The 20629-nt window shown below is 36.7% G+C and overlaps 1 protein-coding gene across 11 annotated transcripts in view; it reads left to right on the top strand.

The window, feature by feature from the left end:
* SOX6 (SRY-box transcription factor 6) overlaps positions 1 to 20629 on the top strand; it is a 383784-nt gene that overhangs the window by 46923 nt on the left and 316232 nt on the right. For all 11 annotated transcript variants that reach the window (XM_035328701.1, XM_035328699.1, XM_035328705.1 and 8 more), the window contains one exon: positions 13908 to 13979. The gene's annotated coding sequence lies outside the window, so the exon portion shown is untranslated. The remainder of the gene's footprint in view (positions 1 to 13907; positions 13980 to 20629) is intronic.

Below are 20629 nucleotides of genomic sequence, written 5' to 3' on the forward strand. Positions count from 1 at the left end.
ATGCTGTGAAATTTAAACCAAAATATAAATTCCTCAGCCTGAAAGCACTGTCATTTTCCCTGTGAAAGATTTTCTGTAGTTATAGCCAATGCTCGGGATTCTAAGGTGGAAGTTGAATCATTTCTCTTTTAATTTTTATACATTTTGATTCAATTGTTCCTTTTGGGGATGAAGTAAATCACCACATTGTCATTGTTACATGTCACTGTGGTGGCACTAATTGAATAAAAGTGACCCCCCGTTATGCTTTTGTAAGGTGATGTTAAACTGATTATCGTGTAAATATTTTCCTTCTTTTTGCTTAATGGCAGAGAAGAAAGTCATGCTGATGCTCAAAAAATGTCAGAATATAATTAGATAGCAGTATGCTATTTGTTATGGTATTGTTAGCCAGGATAAAAAAAGGAAAAAAACAAAAACAAACTGTGGGAAATAAATGAACCATATTTGTTTGTTAGATTTCTGATGTTAGGAAATCTGCTCTGAGATTCTGTATAAAAATAAGGATGTAATGTGCAGTTTGTTTTTGCCAGCAGATGAGATAGATACTCTTTGGAGTGTCACCCAATGAGAATGACACTCTGTGTAGTCAAATCTTTATTTTCTTGCTCATATATTACATTTAGTCTGTCTGACGGCCTGTCTTATAAGGATGAACGTGTTGCAATTCTTCATGTACACCCAAATGACGGTTTCTAATTTCTCACTTTCATTAGTTTTGCTGCCATTTATTATTGTGCAGATAAATTTTGGTGTGATTGCATATTTTCTCCCTCTCTTCTTTATATCTTATTAATGTAATTTCATTAAGCTTATTTCTTCAGAATGATTTTTGTTGAGCGACTTACCTTGCAAAGTTATTTGTAGTGAAAGCTTTTTTAGATTCTGTCCCATTTTTTAATATAACTTTCTTACTAATTTTGTAATTTTCTTTTTCAGTTCTTTATGTCCACTATTACCCAGTCTGTTATTCTTTCATTGGGCCACTTGAATTTATATTTGTGAAAATCCTTGTCCTGGTTGGATCATTTTGATTTTAAAGCCTGTGCTTTCTGGTTTATACAGTACTTGTGGAGGTTTAAATGTTCCCGTGCCATATGGAGTGCAGGAGCTCATTTGTTTGGTGTGGAACTTCTGTTTTCTGATGTTGTTGTTGTTTCACTTTTTGTTTTCTCCCACATATTTTCACTAATTGCAGATTCTGTTTGAATACTAACCAAACAGATACTATGTATGTTTATTAAGCAGAAGTCTTTGAGAAAAACAACTTTTTTTTTTTTCCACTCAGGTAACTACATAAACTAAATTCCTTGGAGAATAATAGTCCCATAGGTTTGCATCATTTTGTGTCCTTGAATATGGTATGTTTGTTTGCAAGGGCCATTAAACGTTGTCCTAATCTCAGAGTTCCAAAAGGTAACGGAAATACCTAGCTTTGAGAATTATTAATCATCACTTCAAATGGGCTCTTTCCTTTTTTTTCTTGCTCTCTGTATTGTCCTGAGAAATCTTAGGATAACATTGCTGCATGTATGTTTTCACCTTTTGCCGCAAATCTTACTGACAGAATTGGCAAAATAAGTTACTTGGAAGCAATCTGCAAGAGCAACTCACTAATGCTCTTGGAATTACGTTCAGTGTTCTCATCATGTTTTCTTTCATGTAGATCTTAAAAATCATGAGCCCAAATTATTACTGTATTTGTAGGCACTGTAAAAGAAATGTAGTGGTAGAGTCTGAGGCAAAATATTCTTGATATTGTCCTTCAGGGTGTTGTTGTACAATGGTGTTGGTTCCTTTTACTTCTAGCAGTTTAATTTCTGGTGGATCATTAGTTTAATTTCAGACATCCTAAAATAAATGGAGTCTCAGATGAAGGCAATTGACCTTACCCTACCTATTAGATAATGGTCTGAATCATCAACATACAAAGAGAGCAGAGTAACAAAGCCACTAAGTGGTGTTTTGTCCTGCAGGTGAGGACGTTAGTGGAGGTAGAGATGTTCCTTCTTTCTGTACTGGCAGGACTCGCTAGGATGGAAGTCAGAGTGTGGTGTGTTGAAATTTCTTTTTGAGGCCATGTATTGGCAAGATGCATTCTTGTCACTTATAAAATGAGTAAAGTGTCTACCAAATGCAAGTGCCAAGTCAAAATATGTTCTGTATTTTGGTAATTGTGCAGAAAGAACACCAGATGGTTCTGATGATGAAACTCTTTGGGTGGGATCCCCAAGTTTTAATGGATGGCAAATTCCAAATGCGTAATTACCGGCCTCTTGAGCCTCACACTTTTTATTCAAGCGGACAAGGTATTTTCAGGCACAGAAAAGAAAGAGCCATCTATTTCCTTACATAAAAATACAGAACTTACATAAAAAAGAGCTTCTTTGTAGGAATATCTGAAACTTAGAATATTTGAGCCTAATTGAAAGGGTGCCAAATCATGTTTCCAAAGTGAAAAAAATAAATATTATGAACAGTATTGTTTTTGTTTTAGTAGTTTCATATTTTCCAAGCATGCTCAACTTTCTGCGGTGTGCTGTTAATGTATAACTCTGTTGTCCATCATTCTCTTGCAATATGAATATCTTCTGCATTTTGGGTTTAAATGTATAGTGACGTTAATCTGAGATGGCTGAAGAGTGGTTTGCTCTTTTAGAGCATTTCCACGTCAAAAGAATTTGGGCAGGCAACATTTAGAGAGTAGAGAAATTAAAAAAATAAATAGCATGTCACAGAGACAGCACATTTTGTAACTCCCACCACATAACTTGCTCTCATAAAGTGAGTCCATGCAAGTTTAAGGCGTTGATTGATTTGGTTCTGCAAAGTTAACATTGGACTTTTAATATATTCAGCCAGACCCTAATAACAGCATACCAGTCGTTTGTGTGCTGTAATCACAGAGGACTTTGTATGTATTTGAATCAAGTGTTCTATAATTTTTTTTCTTTCATTTCTGTGATGTATTTGCTAAATTCTAGTGATGTTAAAGAATCTTGGGCAGTATTTTCTTCCAGCCTTTACACAGGGATAATATTACACTTGTCTGAAACTCTAGTAGTTATTGTCATTGAAATCAACAAAAATTTCACTTTATTTTGTAGTGCAGTAACAGGGTCAGCTTGTTGAAATACATCTTATATGAGGCGTAGTTTAGATAAGGACAGCCATCATCCAACATCAGCAAGTTCTGTGACTTCTGCAGGATTGGGCTGGTAGAACTGTGGGAAAGAAACCTAGGTTGTTAGTTCATGTAACCACAATGGAGATTTTTTTTTTTTTTTTTTTTTCTGTGAAATTTGACTTTTATAAAATGTGAGAATCCTGCTTCATATGCAGTCATATAGCAGGGAACAAAACCAAAAGGACCTAGCTCTAGCAGGTCATGTTTTCAGACCCTCTTACTGTGTCTGTGGGAATGAGGTTTTAAAGATTGTTGGGACTTGCTGTAGAGCACAGCTGTTTCTCCAGGTAGAGAGAAGTATCAAGAAAAGTATCATATATGATTGATGGGAGACTCTCTTGTTGGCATTGAGCCACTTTGTACATTTTTTCATATAATTATCTCTTAATTTTTGTACATGCACTTAAGCAACTTGTGATTAGTTCATCTTATAATCGGAGTCAGCATGCTTACAGAGAGGATTCATCTGACAGAGTAATGTATTTTTTTATGCTTATGACTTTTTAAATGTTCTAATAGTATCTTTACTTTTTTTTTTTTTTTTTTTTTTCTTTCCCCAAAGCTCTGCATGGCTTAGACTGGGATTCAACTGCCCCTGATCTTACTGAGTAGAATCTTATTCCCTGATTTGTGAGAGGTGTCTAGGAATTAAGGTGTTGCTTAGTGGCACAAATGACTCCAGTACAGGGTGTCAGTATTAGATGTGTGCGTTGCTCGATCTCCTTCTCAGATCTTCAAATTATGACTTGATTGTTTTACAGACTTTGATGACCCTTTTGACAGAGGAAAATATCATTCAGCTATAGTATTCTTAAATATTTATTTGCTTGTACTGTATGTTAAAATTTTGCCTGGATAAGCTGTGTAGGTACTCAATATATTCTTCTGATATTAGTCATGTTTGACCTTGCAGCGAATTGTCAGATATTGGTAATTTGGCAATGTTCTGAACATCTCTAAGAGACGTTATTACCTCACTGGGGAGAGAGAGTAAAGAGCAAAATCCTAGATCCATTAAAACGATGGTAGTTCTGCGATGAATCAAGTACACCCAGGTTTTAACCCTGATTTCCAAAGATAGCCGTGCCTTCCTGTGCGATCAGGGCTGTCCCCATTCTTTGATTTATTACTTGGAGGGACCACATTAATTTGCATTGGATAGTGTATACCTGTCAGTATTTTCACAACGCATATCCTCTTATAACTGCATACTCTTAAGATCCGTGATGGTGATATACGTAGCAGTGAGAACAGCGTGGTCCTGAACATGGCTGCAGTACCACCTTAAAGGAATTAGTTGGAAGCGAAGTGAAGGATGAAGTTATTTGCAAGCAAGGAGTAGTTAGCAGTAAAATAATAATGAAATTATAAATGTAATCATTAGAACCATAACTAATATCTTAGTCTCTTAAATGAAGAAATAACAGAGTAAGGATTTAAAAACTTTTTCAAGTGAGAAAGAACTTTCATTAATAAGCTATGAAATCTTGAGTGTGTCACTGACTAAAATTTAAAACCGTTTTTCTTTTCTTGTTTTTCCCTAAAGTTTTCTCCTTATACACAAGTAGTTAATTCTGCACTGCATTCCAAAGGGTGCATACGCCAGAAAAAGAGGGCAGGGTCACCTGGAAAAAGAGATATTTCTAGCTCAAGGAAGCGAAGTATGCCTAGTTAGAGTATAATAGAAAAATCAGAAAAAAATACAGAAAAAAAAAAGAAAGAAAAACCTACATACTTTATAGTTGCCTGGGAGTAGTTACAACTTGTGCTCTAATGATTTCTGATGGATGTTGCTGTAATGTTCATTCTAGTGTTCGTTAAAAAGACAACAGAGAAAACAACACCCTAAAATTCCACAGAAATAGCTGCTTCATTTAGCACGAGACAGAAAGATACCTGAAGTTCTTCCTTAAGAACTTTTTAAAGAAACATGAGTTTTTCCCTATATATTTTTCTTTCCTCCTTCATTTTCTCTTGTTTAGTCAAATAGTGATAAGATCTTATAATGAGACATGTCAGGCTGATGAGTTAATTTGCTGAAACTTTTAGGTTTGCTATCCAGATTAATGCCATTTTTTTGAGTGTGACTGTGTGTGCGTTTCAAATCAGTATTCCTCTTACATTTCTGAAATATCATATGCAAAGCACCTAGTAGCCACCCCTCTAGCCATCAGCTTTTCATTGCTGCCTGTCAGTATCATGCTGAGGACAGGTGCAGATAGCCTGAGGCTTACAGATATTGAGCAATGCTTGTAAGTGCCTGGAGATATGTTTTTATATGATTACCTAAGGAGGCTAGGAAATTATTGCCCAAATAATTTTCAACATGTGAAAAACAGAACCCATCCCCCAAACCTGACTGTACATCTGTAGTTTAGGACAGTTTGTCCTAAAGTGCAGGGCACCTCTGGCTCCAAGATCAAGAGTTTACTAATATGTGATCTCTATATGCATTATATCAAAACCAGGCTGTGAACATATAACTGAGCTGTATGGACTGATATTTCTATAGCATTTCAGCATTTTAACCTGCTTGACTGTTACCCCCAACTGGACTTAAATTAGTGCTAAGAGCGGTTGTAACATTTGATGGGCTGTATTGCCTGCAAAGGTTGCTGTGCATGGGGAAAAAAAGGAAATCAAAATCTTTAAATGATAGGTAACAAGAACAGATATGAGTTTAACAGAGGTATCATAGGTGAAATTCAGTAGAAACTAAAGTTTCACCTGGTTAAGCCTCCAAAGCTTGAATTCTTACAAACTGAGCCTTACCATTGAAGGCAAATCTCTGTTTCAAGGTGTCTTCTTTCCATACTCGAGCATGATTTTTTGCTTGCTTTTTTTTTCTTTTTTAACTAATTATGTAGTCCAGCTGTAGGAAGACTGAAGGGAATCTAAGAAGTTTTTATTTTGAGGTAACGTAAACTTGTTCATTTTTTTCACATGGGATTTCTTTGTCCAGCCGTTGAGAATTATTTGTCTTCAAGATAGATTATTGTAAAAAATCACAAGTAGAAGGGTGCCTTGGGCAGGGGACAAAAGCATTTCCTTGCTAGTGTTTCTCTGTGCTGCACGCCTGGGGAATCGCCTTCTAACTGAGGTTATGTATATAAGATGAGATTCTTCTAAAATGAAATTAAATGAGAGCACATGGACCTCCTTTTCTCTGGTTATGGTGTCAGGAGATGGTCATTTCAAAAATCAGGATTGAGAGGGGAAGTTAGCATATGAGGTCCTTTTTTAAAAATACAGTACTTAATCTGTAATTATGTTTCAGTGTTTCAGGAAAAACAAAACAAAACAAGCCATATAGGAAGGAGTTTTTGACCCTTGGGGAATTCAGGGATGTAGACCTGAAGGCAGACATTCTTAAGGCCTTCTAATTGATTTTTATATCCTACTAGCTTTGAAAATTTGAGTTTAAGTAATGTGGTACTCTCCAGTACAAAAAAAAAAAAAAGTCTGGATTAACACTAGTTTCAATGGGAGTAAATGGCACATTTTTATTATAAGGATACAAAATAAATTTGTCAGAAAAAAAGCATGACTTTGAGTACAGCTGTCTGTTCCTGGGTGTTTGGCTCACAATCTGCTTGTGTTATTTTCTGCTGAAGGTAAGGGTGCATTGTTGCTTTTGTTGTTGTTGTTGTGTATGTGTGTTTCAGTTGTGACAGGTTGAATCTCCAGTTTTTAAGGGAATTTTCACATCTGATTGCTATATGGTATGTTTTTGCTAGAATTTTAGATGACAAAATCTGTACCCATGCACTATTATTATTATTGATATCTCTAAAATGTCAGACATGTCAGCTGTCTTCTATTTGTAGCTCTTGGAAATAATGATAAATCTGGGCTTTCCCAATTAGCACTTGCCCGTGCCTACCCCGCAAATCTCTCTTTGCTTGACAGCTTCTGTTTCCTGTTTAAGAGGTTTCTTGTTAATATTAGAAGCTTTGCTTATGCATATTACACTATCCAAAATCTTGAATCTGGTAAATGTAGCACCAGTACAATTTCATGGTGCTTGAGTCAAAGTCCAGTGAAGGAGCCTGCTGAAGATGTGTCCGAAACCCTGTTTGTGTTGTGTACCACAGCTTCATCCGTTGAGCAGGAGTAGGCAAGGAACTGAAACCTCCTTTGTTATCTAACTGATCACACGTGTAATTCTCTATGCTTTGTCTAGCAAGGAAGACAGTCACATAACTTGTTTTTATTTTTCTTTCCAAAGAGATAGTTTATTTGCTTAGACAAAGTCACCAATTGTAGATACCAGTATATAAATGTGCAAATAAAATGAGTATCTACCTGTAAATATAGATAGTTGATTTGAAGTAGAGGCAAATCAATGAGATTTCATTCTGTTGTGTAATTGAATTTCAATTTAGCCCAGTTCAGATCTTGTGAAGTTCACTAAAGAGACTTAACTGCATGCTAAATTCAGGTTAAAGTAACATTTTATACTATGTACACTCTTTTTCTGTCACACAGCCGAGTTGTAAGAATGTACCCTTTTTTGGACAAAGTAAGCCAATTCTTCAGTAAACTTTCTTTAAACATTGTTCTGAACGTGAAATAGCAGGGAACTTGACATTATGTTTTGTAGTCAAAAGATAAAGTGAGCTAAAACCTACGAATGGTATTGCTAATTTTAATTCATTTTTAAAAAATTGAATTAAATTTCAAAATATGCCATTGTGATATGATAACAGCTCCTGGTGTACATTTTCTTCTCACATAATGCAATATTACACAACGATAATATTATATAATAAAGGAAAACATAGTTATTATTTTGTGTTAAAGTTGTATCCAGAAAACCCATCTGGGATTATATTACAGTAGTGCCCTGAGGCCCTGTTACTGTTGCAAGTCCCTGAAAGCACATATGAAGAGATTAAAAAGCTATCATTCCAAACAGAGGAAGTACTTTCGGGGCACAGAGAGAGAAAAGAGCAAAAAATCACTTAATGTTACAATGCAGGTCAATGGCAGAGCTGCAGTATTGGCCTTCATGTGTTTGATTTCCACGGCTGTGACAAACGGAAATCTCCGAAGGGTGACCCTGGGTGCTGTCTCAAAGCCATGTCCTCTACACACTGGCTCTAGGTGTAGAGAGTAACTTCCCAAGTGCAGTTCACATTTGCTGTGAAACTCCGGATTTGATCTGTCCTTCTAGCAGTCTCACGCATTGGAAGTGTTTCTGGTAATACCAGTCATACTTCTTAGGGCTTGTAATGCCGGAACTTTTTACTCTGGGCTTAATTTGCCTTGTGTTACCTCAGTGCACAGATCTGTACATACAAACACTACAGAAACATACCAGTTTTGAAAGCTTTCTCTGTTGTCATGAATTCAGTCATACTGATTAGGAACGACCCTGCTTGTGGCTATTACAACGGAACGTAGCTCCTAAGAAGTTCAGAAGTGGCCTTTGTGTCATAGCTACGTCACGTGAGTGGCAGTGGGCTGGTGCAGGCACTGCCAGGAAATCCGAGTCCCTTGATGTGGCAGCCGGCAGTGCTTTGCAGCCTACCCCAGGCCACTGTGGAGGCTTTAGCTGTCTCTAATCCATGAGTTATAACTGGAGTTCCTCCTCTCCCTTCAGCTTTCCAAGTAGTGTGGTATATGTCTTGTGGTTCTTATCTGCTTGAAAGTATGAGTGCAGAGCTTATCAGATCTGGAATGCTAGCCTCCTTCCTTGTATGTGAACGGATAAATACATATTTAGGTATTTCTTTCATCCGTGGAGTGAATTAAACATTTCTGCTATTTTCAAGGATGATTTTAGTGGCATGCAGAACAATGCATTGAAATTAGTTGTTGGACATGTACAGTGCTTCTTTTTAGTCCTTTTTTAGTCTTAACCTGATGCCAAGCTATAGTGCGATAGAGCCAACAGGCCTTAATTTTGTGTTCTGTGCTCAGGCCCTGTAGTGATTCCATGCTTTATAGATATGCAGGCACACAGCAGATAAATCTTCATGAGTTGCCTGTTGAAGACAGCGCACACTTTGCAAATGCGTGTGCCTTTACAGAAGAGATCATAAGGAGAGCTTGCAGCTAGTTACATGTAATAGGCTGCTGCAAGATCACGTGCCACTACCGGGTAATACCCTTCTGGGAGAGACAATGGAACAACTGCCTTGTAACCACGCTGTGGGGTTTGGCAAAAGTGGCGGCAGGGTTCCTTTTTTAAGAGGTAGTTCACAGAAGCGCCATCTATTGTATGTGTATGTTGACATGCTTTTTGTAGGCAGATGTGAGGTTGCTCTAAACTGGAAGTCATGTAGTTTACGTAAGTGCTAACCAGAGCTAAACTGGATTAGAGTGGGTTTGTGGCCAGTCATCTCCCAGTGTGGGCAGGGTGAGCTCACATCTCCCTGCAAAGCTCTGTGGAGTTGCATCCTATTTTAGGTATTCTTTTGAGTCTCATTTCTGTAATAACGTCACGGCTTCTGATACATGGAATAGTAGAGTATCACTGCTATGGAAGGAACAAGTAGTAGTTCCTTTTTATGAATAAGGGAATGCGAAGTACAGAGAAACTCCTTTGCTGAAGGTTGTGCAGAAAATCTGTGGCAAAGAAGTGGCTGAGTCCAGAGGTCTGGAGACCAGTGTTTACTTCGTGTGCACCATCTTCTTCTTACCTCACTATGATGCAACATGTTTTAAAGTGGCCAGTGGTGTAACACATGGTGTGCCCTGATTCCTCTTCTGATAGATCATTTGGCTGCGATCTCTGTTGCAGGGTGCAAAAATTGAAATGAGGATCATTGCAGAGACTATTATAAAATGAAAAGTAGTAGGTTTACAGCCCCCACCTTTGTCTTTCCACCATTGAAGAGAAATGACCAAAAAAGCAAACAAGATAACAGGAATTCCCTTGTCTTCTGTAGAAAGTCTCATCTATAGTGGTTAATTACTGTGTTTACTTTCTTGTTTCAAAATGGTTGTGTATGAAGAGTTTTCTGTGTGCAAGTAAACCGTTCATCAAGGATTCATCTTGAAACTGTGCCCTTTACCTCAATTAAGTAAAATTTTTAGAAATCCAACTCAAAGGATCTCATCATAATCAACCTTCTGCCCATTCATTTCTATGATTGTGGCTAGGGGCTTACAGGTCATTAATGTTGTTTTAATTGTGGAATTTTGCACATTCAAGGTGTGAAATTGAGATGTGATTCAGGCCCTAAATGTATAACTTCATTTCCGCATTATTCCTTCTTCTCATTTCAAATTGTACTATAATTCTGAAAATAGTTTTTTAACTGTTGTTGAGTGGTACGTATTTTAGTCCTAGCAGCCCACAATGATAGGCCACATTCTCAAATGATATAACATGATGCCATGCTTTTTACTAAATAACTGCTTCCATTTTTTACTTGCCGGCTTCCTTCATGCTCACTTTTGACTGTGCACAGAAAATACAGGCTACCTGTAGAAGCCGTATCTTAGAAGAATCAGAAAAATTTAATGAAAGATTTTATAGAATGAACATTTTTTTTCTGCTTTTCAAAGGTGGTAAAATCTTTTATTGTGCAAACTGAAATCTCTTGGAATTATTAGAGCTGACGGTTTGGGAGGATAGAAGACTTTCATAAGTGACTGCATAAATAAAATAAATTCTGCTATTTATGGAGTTTTCTTTGGTTCATAACAGTTAGAGCACTCAAGATCCTGTGGTCACCTACTGATGTTCCTAAACTGTTTTACGTTTAGGGTTCTCTTGATCTCAGTATGCGTTTGCAAGACAAGCAAAAGGTGCCTGAAATCATTGCATAGGTTGCTCTTACGGCTTTGCTTTTCTCCTTTCATAGTGGGACTAGGAGAGCCTGGCGCTGATAAGGATGCCAGAAACTTTCCAAACAAGCATCTAAAATAGCTGCAGAAATTGCAGGCACTGAGAATGTTTTGAGAGCATTCTGACTATAAAATAGCTGAGGCAAGTTTCAGGTGGGACTTGTACCAATTGAATCAACAGAATATATTTTAAAGAAAACTTTGTTCTTGTATATATTTCTGCAGCAACTCTTTACCTGTGTAGTCACTTGGAGTTCAGCTTCAGACATCAAAAGTGAATATAAAAGTGGTTTAAGCTAATAGAATAAGAGCTAGGCTTCCAAAAGGAGTAGGTCTTTCTTCTCAACATCGGTGGGAGTTGGCCTCCCAGACACCTTTAAAAGCATGGTGCGAGTCTTTTATCGATTGCAGGGACAGGTGCAAAAATCTACATGGCACAGCTTCTGACCCGGATAGGAGGCATTGGTTTATCTTACTTATAGCATACGTTTATATTTAATTATACACTTTGTATAGGATATAGCTGATAGAAATTTTCTGATGTTAATGTTTGATGGACAGAGAGCTTTTTATATTGAAAAGGAGAGGTTTTTTTAAGTTACAAAAAAACACAAAACAGTTGGAAATCTAAAATAAGAACTAAATGATACAAGGCTCGTTCATAGAATATAGAACTGCAGATATTATATATATTATATATAAAAAAAGGTTTTCATCTAATTAGGTCATGAGGGTTTGTGTGTGAATGTTTGTTTTAGCTATATTGTCTATCTTTTGAGCCAGGAACTGTGCAAGGTAAAATGAGTCAAAGCAGTAAAAAACAGGTGTCATTTTCCTCCCTATAAACCTTAGGTATCTCATACTTGATTTTTTTCTGTAAATAACTGTTTCTGATCAATTAATGTTTTCATAATTTTACTTACAGTCTGGTTGTGCTGGCAGAATACTCTTTTAACTGAACTCTTACTTGATTTCTTCCAAATGCACTATACAAAATGCACTATTTTATTACATTTACCAAGGAAATGTGATTGAAAGAAAAGTCATTTTGGATAGTTTTGTATGATTTACTAAATACAAGTCTAGCTCAGATGAGTCTCTTTTGAGAAGAATGCTGTTTGGGGTTGGGTTTTTGTTTTCCCACCCTGAGAGGCTGCATACAGGCTAAGTCCACAGCTGATTCTCGGTTCCTAGGTGTTATCTGAGCAAAAAGCCCTAATTTGCTCACAGTCATCAGGCATAGTTGGCCCTGTGCTGTCTGTCTTATTCACACTGTTACTTTAAGAATCAAGGCTTCACATACGTAATGTTCTGCAGTTTTTTTAAACCAAGCCAAAGTTCTTCCTGGTAGATTAACAGAATGCTAAAGCTAAATTTTAAATTTTGTATATTTAACCTTTCCCCCTAATTGCTTGCCCAGAATAAAGGTTTGGTGCTTTGTTCCTAAATTCTCTACATGAGGTGGTGTGCATTAAAGTGTATTTATACTCTTTCAGATTAATTAACTGTGACCTTATGAACCACTGTCCTTGTTTAATTGGTGGCTCCAAAGCACACTAATGGCATAAATCAGCTGATAATGAGATTCAGGCTTGCTTTTAAAATATATAATAACATAGCATTGATACAGCAAATGAGATTTGTTGACTTTCTGTTGGTATTACAGGAGAGAAGACACAATTAAATGTGTACTTTTGGGATGGGGGAGGGCTTGGTTGGAATGAATAATATGCACTTCAGGGTGGGTGTATGAAATAAGGAGGATATTCTACATCAAGATAAGTTTGGTATTCTCTGCTTGTCTCTAGGCAATGCACAGTACGGGCTGGTGCACTTTAGGATACAGAAATGTTGTGGGAAGGTGTTTCTTAAAGATTACTGGAGGCTAACAAAAACGATGATTTCATCTTAAATATAGTTACATGTTTTTAAACTAAGCTTACACCCACTGTTTTATGAACTGCAAATTAATCAGATAGCTCCTGGAGAAAAGGTTTTGACCTAAACTAGTTGCCCAGGCTCCATTACTATTTTCAGTTTAACGTTACCCATATCCATCCTCGCGTTTTGGAAAGAAAACAAGGGCTCTGCAACAAAGTTTCTTTGTTTTCCTAAGAACTAAAAATGTGCTGTATGTAGACCAAACAATAAAAATAAACTACTGAACTACCTTCTAATGCATGGGGGTTCTGGAGAGAGGAAACCATGGATATTTAGAGGCATAAAGTGAGTCATTGTGCTAGTTAAAGAATTTTATAAGGCAAGCTCTGTGGGTTTGAGTTGCATCTGTTACCTTTCCAGCTAGAACTGAGGGGTATGCAGGAAAAAGAATGTTGGATTTAATCATGCCTTATAGTGAACACATTGTACTTATACTAAGCTTCTAACCAGGATCTAGACCATAGGAGAACAAAATTGTCAGTCTGTCTTTTTGTATGAATTTTGCCTCAGAGGGGTTCCAGTTAAACATACCTAAACAGTAACAATTTAAACCACTTGAGCTGCAAAATGCTGCTAACAAAATACTTCTTAAAAGTAATGAATGTTCTGTTACATGTAAAAAAACCAACAATAACAAATAAAACCCAAACCAACCAAAAAAAGCCTCAAAGCTATTTTCCTTATTAAAAGATAACCATGCTTGCATTTATGACAGTTTGTAGAAGCTGTAATGTACTGGTTGCTATGGTGTGAGATGTAGAACAATGAAATAATTGTTTCTCTCGGTATTGGCTTCCTGGAAACAAACTCTGTGTAAATTACTTGGCTGAAATAGTGACAACAGTCTTGTGTACTGCTTTATTTAGTTCATAGTTAAAAATCACAACTATTCTATAGTAATAAAAAACGTAAAATTTATCAGTTCTGTGCTTTCTTTTAACTTGTTTTTTTTTTTTTTTTTTTCCTTTTAATTTTTCAGGTCAGTTTCATGAATTCAAAAGCAACTTACCAGTGATTTCTGGGAGCTGGGGCTGACTTTTTTTGCATATTTGTAAGTATTTATTGATTTGTTTTCCTGTTACATGTCTTTCTACTACTGTTTTAATGCAAAGGATGGAAATTATTTTAAAGTGCCATTGTAATATCACCAGTTTAGATTCTTCTTTCATTAAGAACATACCCAGCTACTTACAAACTTTTTGTAGTTTTTTGCTACCAACTTAAGATTCAGCTGTTTGCAGGGGCTTACAAATACTTAAATTAGCAGTGCATATTCCTTTTTTTTTTTTTTTTTAATGATAATAATGAGAGAAGTGTTGCTTACAGCAACACATTAGTTATGAGTCTGTTGCTAACAGTGTCAGCGCATCTTCCTGTTGTGATTAAAATTGTTTCTAGTAGTGAATTGGGGCAGTGATTCAAGACTGACAGGACTGTGAGAAAAATTATTACATGGGTTAATGGAGGAAATGCTAGGACAACCAGTATCTGTTGAACTGGGAATGTATTTATATTTACCCTGGAGAAAGCTGACCTTTATGGTTGCAGCAAAATGACTGAGAGTGTAGTCATTTAGGCCATGGCCCAAGAATATGTTTCAGCATATGCCCAAGTTCAAACAGAACAAATGGGACTAGGCCTCTACATAAATGCTTTGAGAAAGGGAAGGTTAGAGGAGAGGATGTGGGAGTAAGACACTTATTTACACAACGAATAGAAAGCTTTCAGAATTGCTGTTTTGGATAGTCTTCAGCTTCAGTCAAGTATAATAAGGAAAATCTAATGGGACTTAGACTTGGCATGATATAAATTATTGCAATACCTCTTGTATGATGTAGTATAAATGAAACCAATCTATGCAGCCTGTTCTCTTAAGTCACAAATATAGTTTATGAATAAATATTTATTCAATCATTTGTGGAAAAAGATGTTCACAGAACTACATTCATCAGGGAAAAATATGGCTGTTTCTCCTCTCAATATGGAAATGCATTCAATTTGTACTAACCCTTCCTCTTTACAAATGTTCATTTTCATACATGGTTTTGCCATTATATTTGCAGTTTCCTTCACTTACAGGTCAGTAGACATTTGCATCTTTTTAATGAATGTTGTCAGTCGTATTTAAAGAAAATATTGTTATCAAATAAAATGAACAAATTAAAAAAAAAGTATTACCTTTGAAAAGCGATTTTGAGATGGCAGTGTAAGGTTATGGGGTGATTTCTGAATCAATAGTGAAGCGTTTGCTGTAACTTTTCCAGGCTTTGCCACTTCGTGTTTTCTTCAAGTTATCGCTTAAGTTTTCTGTGCCTCATTTTTTCTCATCTATGAATAGAAACAGTAATGTATCAGTCAGTATAAACAATATCTATTTATACCTCAATTTTGAGTGTGCTTTCTTGTCAAAGCAACGGATTAAATACTATAGTAGATTCACAGTGAATGTCATTGTGCGTACCAAGCTAATTGGATGAGAAGCTGTAAGTATTGTTTAATTCATGCACACGTAGTAGAATAAACTTATGAAGTGCTTCAGTAATTGTATTATAGAATCAGAGAATATCCCAAGTTGGAAGGGACCCATAAAGATCATTGAGTCCAACTCCTGGCTTCACACGACCACCCAAAAATCAGACCACACGTCTGAGAGCTTTTGTCCAAACTCTTCTTGAGCTCTGGCAGGCTTGGTGCTGTGACCACTGCCCTGGGAACCTTTCCCAGTGCCCAACCACCCTCTGGGTGCAGAACCTCTCCCTAACCCCCAGCCTGACCCTCCCCTGTCCCAGCTCCATGCTGTTCCCTCGGGTCCTGTCGCTGTCCCCAGAGAGCAGAGCTCAGGGCCTGCCCCTCCGCTGCCCTCGTGAGGAAGCTGCAGGCCACCATGAGGCCTCTCCTCAGTCAGCTCTGCTATGGGCTGAGCAATCTGAGTGACCTCAGCTGCTCCTCGTATGTCTTCCACACTAAACCCTTCACCATCTTTGTCACCCTTTTTTGGACACACTTAATAGTTTTCTATGGACTTGTGATCTGATTCTTGCCTGTCTTGGTTAACAATGGCAATGTTCTCTGGTGAGAACAGGACAAAAATCGATATAAAATGTACTTTGAAAGCAATGTTTGTGTTTAGGTTAACCAAACAAGTGGTTAAACTATCATGCAAAATATGGACTGTTGCTATCACACAACTGTATGCTGGCTTTTGCAGAAAAAAAGTTAGTACAGTTAAGACATCTTCCATATTGTGACCATTAGATCTGGAACACAGCTCAGCAGTCTTACCAGAGAAGACAAGTAAATGACTGTACAAAATGACTATGAAATGAACTACAGTCTAGTCTTTTATAGATATTCTCTGCAAATTAGCAGAGAATCATATTAATAGGAATATCTGGAGAAGCTAATACTACTGCTGACTGACCGTGTTCTTTGATTAAAGGACTTATTTTGGTATTTAGCACTGTGTGTCTGGGAACGTACACATCCTACATGCACATAAGCTGAAAATGAAACGTAGAATGTATAACTAAGTGAAACAGCCCAGTGTCTCCTCACATAATGAAAACAGGATTGAAGTATACATTCTACATTAACACAGGTTTAGATCTTCTTAAATCATCTATATTGTACCTCTCCAAACTTGAAAATATTCTTTACATAACATACTTCAGTTCAGCAGATACAGACTCGTAGTATTCAGCTACAGTAGTAAGTATAGTGTCATAAATTTTCCCTGGGCTCTGTAGACTAGTAGGGCATGCTGTTATTTCAAGTTTCTTTCAATTTAAAGGCTTGATTTCTGCAAATACTTATTCATGTGAGGTGACTCTGGAAGCTGATGAGAACAGAATCAGGACTTGAGGATGAACAAAAAGGCCCTAAGGAGATGATACGATATAAGATGAGAGCTCTGGGGGTTCGTGTGGAAGACAAAAGGCTTGCATATATAGTTTTGAGAAGATTCAATTTAAAGCAGCATTTTAAAAACGCTAATGAGAAGTGTATACCATTTTTAATGTTACAGTATAGTACTTGGGTGTGTTTTTGTAGTGTATTTATTTGATCTATACTCCAAAGGGAAGGAGTGTAAATTGACACTCGGAAGATTGATTTTCGAAACTTGATATTTTTTATAAAGGAATACAGCAAGATCAGCAAAATAGAGCTATAGGTCTATACCAAAGCTATTTCAACCAGGGGCTATAATAACTTTTTCCTCAAATTTTTGAAAGTTTTGTCATAAATGCATTCTGCTGTAACATGTAATTACTTGGATCATCCAGTTCAGACAACTTTTTTTGTTGTCTTTTTTGGCTACTTTTGTTCAGGAGAAAACAGGATTGATGATTCATACAAAAGTAAATTTCATGGAAAATGTGACATTTGTGCTTTTGTGTTATGCCCACAGAGTAATTGTCCTAACTAAAGGTTACCTTTTTTTTCTAGAATGTGGGTTTAATTTATTTAACTGTCCTTCTCAAGTAGGTTTGTCCAGTAGTAAACTGCAATGGTTATTTAAAGTTATAGAAAGTAAAATAAATATCCTCTAATAACTGCATGTAAAATGAATTCTACTTGTTGATCAGGAGTTGTATATACCTCTTTATTAGCAGTTCAGTTTATGTGCAAATATTTTATTGTGACTTGTGTGTAAAGTAACTTGTGTGTAAAGTGAAAACAGTGACAAAGGGGGAGAAAACTCTGAAATGAATGGTGGTAAAGCCCATAAAACTTCAGGGTCTCGCTAGAACTGCTCTTCAATGAAAAGCCTGTGCTGAAAATATGGTGAAAATAATATAATTGGATTTGAAACTAAAATCAAATCACTTTAAAAACAAACAGCAGAATTCTTTAGAAAGGTTTAACAACAAAAATAGGAACATTTAAGGGGCATGCACATGCACACACATCATAACACAAAAAACCTGATAGTGTAAGTAGGTAAACAATCTTTTCAAGCACTTCATCTGATAGCACGTGGTCAGAGGGTACATTTTGATTCAGACTCAGTATTTAACATTTTTCCTCAATTTTATTTTTAAGGCAATTTTTATACTTGGTTTACTTGGAATGGTTCCATTTAAAACTTAGGGACTGTGTTCAGTTAGAGCCTGGAGCATCTGACCAAATAGATTTGTGTTTTGTATTTGTAACAGTTTAGATAATAATAAAAAAGCCTACTAATTTGTGACTATTTACATGATAAAGTGAAAGAAGGCATAGCTTATTTGAGGCTAGTGAAGGCATGCGGCTTTGGCACTATTTAGCTTTACAGGTTTAATTGGTAATATCTGATGTTATTCTGAAGTCCAGTTTACTGGGGAGAATACTGTGTCTATACTTGTTAGCTAAGCAGTATAGTGGACCCAGTTTATAGAAAGTTGTTCTCAATTTTTCTCTTAATATCTAGTTGTTCATTTTGGTGAAGGAGGTGTGTATCAGAGTATCTTTATGGACAGAACTCATTCAAAATTCCTATTAAGGAAACAAAGTGGTGCCTTGCTGGAAGCTCTGTGTGCTGCAACATCCAGAGGTGCTCAGCATGGGTGTGCTGGAGGTACCAGAGGTCTTCTTCCTCTTCTGTCTGTTTTCCAGCTAACATTTGTGACAAAACAATGTAAAATGATGTGGTCATACCATGAAGTAGCCTCTCAGCAATTTGAAGCTTTGTTTTCCTGGGATTATTTTACAAATGGTGAAACTGCGCTGCAGATTTTTCTTGTCTGAAAAAGCTTCTGTATAAAATACACATATTTTAGACATTTTAAAGAGATAGTCAGTTGTGTAGAAGCAAAATGGAAGGGAGAAGGACACTTCTTTACCCTTGAGTAATGCTCTCTGCCTGGATGCACAAGTACATTTGCCAGTGTGGGTCAAATGGGAACATACTTGCTTCCTTCCAATGCTGTGTAGTTTCACCTGAAGAGCAGAAGGTGTAAGGAAAAAGGACTGAAGGAGAGAGAGAGAGGTGACTGGAATAAACTTCTCACTTTTGGTGAGAACAGGACAGACGTCCAAGCAAAACTACCACAAATTTTATTTGCTTTTCAGTTTCTAAGAGTCTCGCGCCCCTCCCACCTTTGCTTCTAGATGGGATGTCTGATGGACTCCCTGTATGAATTTTTCCAAAGCTGTGTGGTTGTGGTATGTCATCCAGGGACTTCTGGTTCTCTTAGTGGAAGGAGCGTCTGTTACACAGAAGCATGTTCCTAAGTTCTTATTTACCTTCTGAGGGCAGCAGATGTTATTTTCTCTGCTGCTCTATTGATTGTACAGACTGTTTCTTTGTAGTAGGTAAAAAAATGACTAGGTGTACAGTATGCTCATGTCATGGAAGCAATATGCGTTGTATTCACTTTAGCCAGATTGTCTTATAATGAGCAAATAGCATACCTAGACTACTATTTTGATTTTTAAGATAGAACAGAACCTTTGTTCAGTTTCTTACAAATAATGGAATGCATGCCACAAGAGAAAACATACAACATAACGATTTGCATCCACAGAAACCCAAAGGGTCTGTCGTGCTGTCATGCTTATCAGAGACTTTAGAACTGCTAAAATAAGGACACCACTGAGGGGGCGAGAGCCATCCAACCAGCTGCTGATGTGCTGCACAGAGATGTGTGGTCTTTGCCTACTTTTTGATTAAGTTTAACCATTTAAAGAAGCTGCTGCTGGAAATGCTCTTTCAAAGCATTGCCATGCTTTGAATGTGAGGATCTCCTCGTTCCATTGCTGCTCCATACGTGTGCTGCATGAGATACATCTGCTGTCTAAAAAAACCTTTGCAAAATCACTAAGCAAAAAAATGGAAATCCTCATCTAAACATTTCTATTTTTGCAAGAATGAAATATGCCATTCAAATTGCATGCAATCTTGAGAGAGAGGAATCTGTTAGGAAATATTTGTGCTAACAAGCTGAAATAAGAACATGGAAGCCAAGTATTTGTACAAGTCCATACCTGGACAGAGTCCTAGAGGTTTTCTGCAAGTGATTGGCATTGATAGAATATTCTTGAAGAAATGATTGTTTGTCACAAAACCAAAGCCTTAGGTCACTTAACAGTTAGATTTTAGCAAACCTGCAAAGAAAACTTTGTTCCAGCCACACTGTGAATAGTAAATTATACGGGGTATTTCTTATTCTTTGTAAATGACACAAAGGATTTCTTATTCTGTGTTGTGGATGGGGAATACTAACAGTTGATGTGAGCCTTAACTTCTTGAATCGTATTACTTAAAAGGGTAAGGGTTATAAAGTGCCCACAGACAGCTTCATTTTCTCTCTGTCTTCCTAATGCGCACATACCAATGGCTGTTTGATTCATTTATTGACATAAAACAGAATTGCTTAGAACTAACCACTCATTCATCATAATCACAGTTACAGGAGGGTGTGGGGTAAGAGGTTAACTGCTTGCTAGATGTATCAAGATCTTTGGTATATACCAAAACCTGACTTGATAGAAATCTGGTAATGGGCTGCTGAAGGTAAAACCTAAGTGTTAATAGCTAAATTAAAAAAGAAAAAAAAAAAGAAAAGAAAAGATATAGACTATATTGTAAAACACTCACATTTCTAAAGTTAATTAAAAAGAGCTGATCAAAGTGAAACCCCTTTAAAAATGTTACTTTAAGATATTAAAGATAAGATGGAGCACAAAGGTCAATTTAAAATCAGTGCATTTTTCTAATTC

The sequence above is a fragment of the Oxyura jamaicensis genome, chromosome 5 (assembly GCF_011077185.1).
Source record: "Oxyura jamaicensis isolate SHBP4307 breed ruddy duck chromosome 5, BPBGC_Ojam_1.0, whole genome shotgun sequence".
Lineage (NCBI taxonomy): Eukaryota > Metazoa > Chordata > Aves > Anseriformes > Anatidae > Oxyura > Oxyura jamaicensis.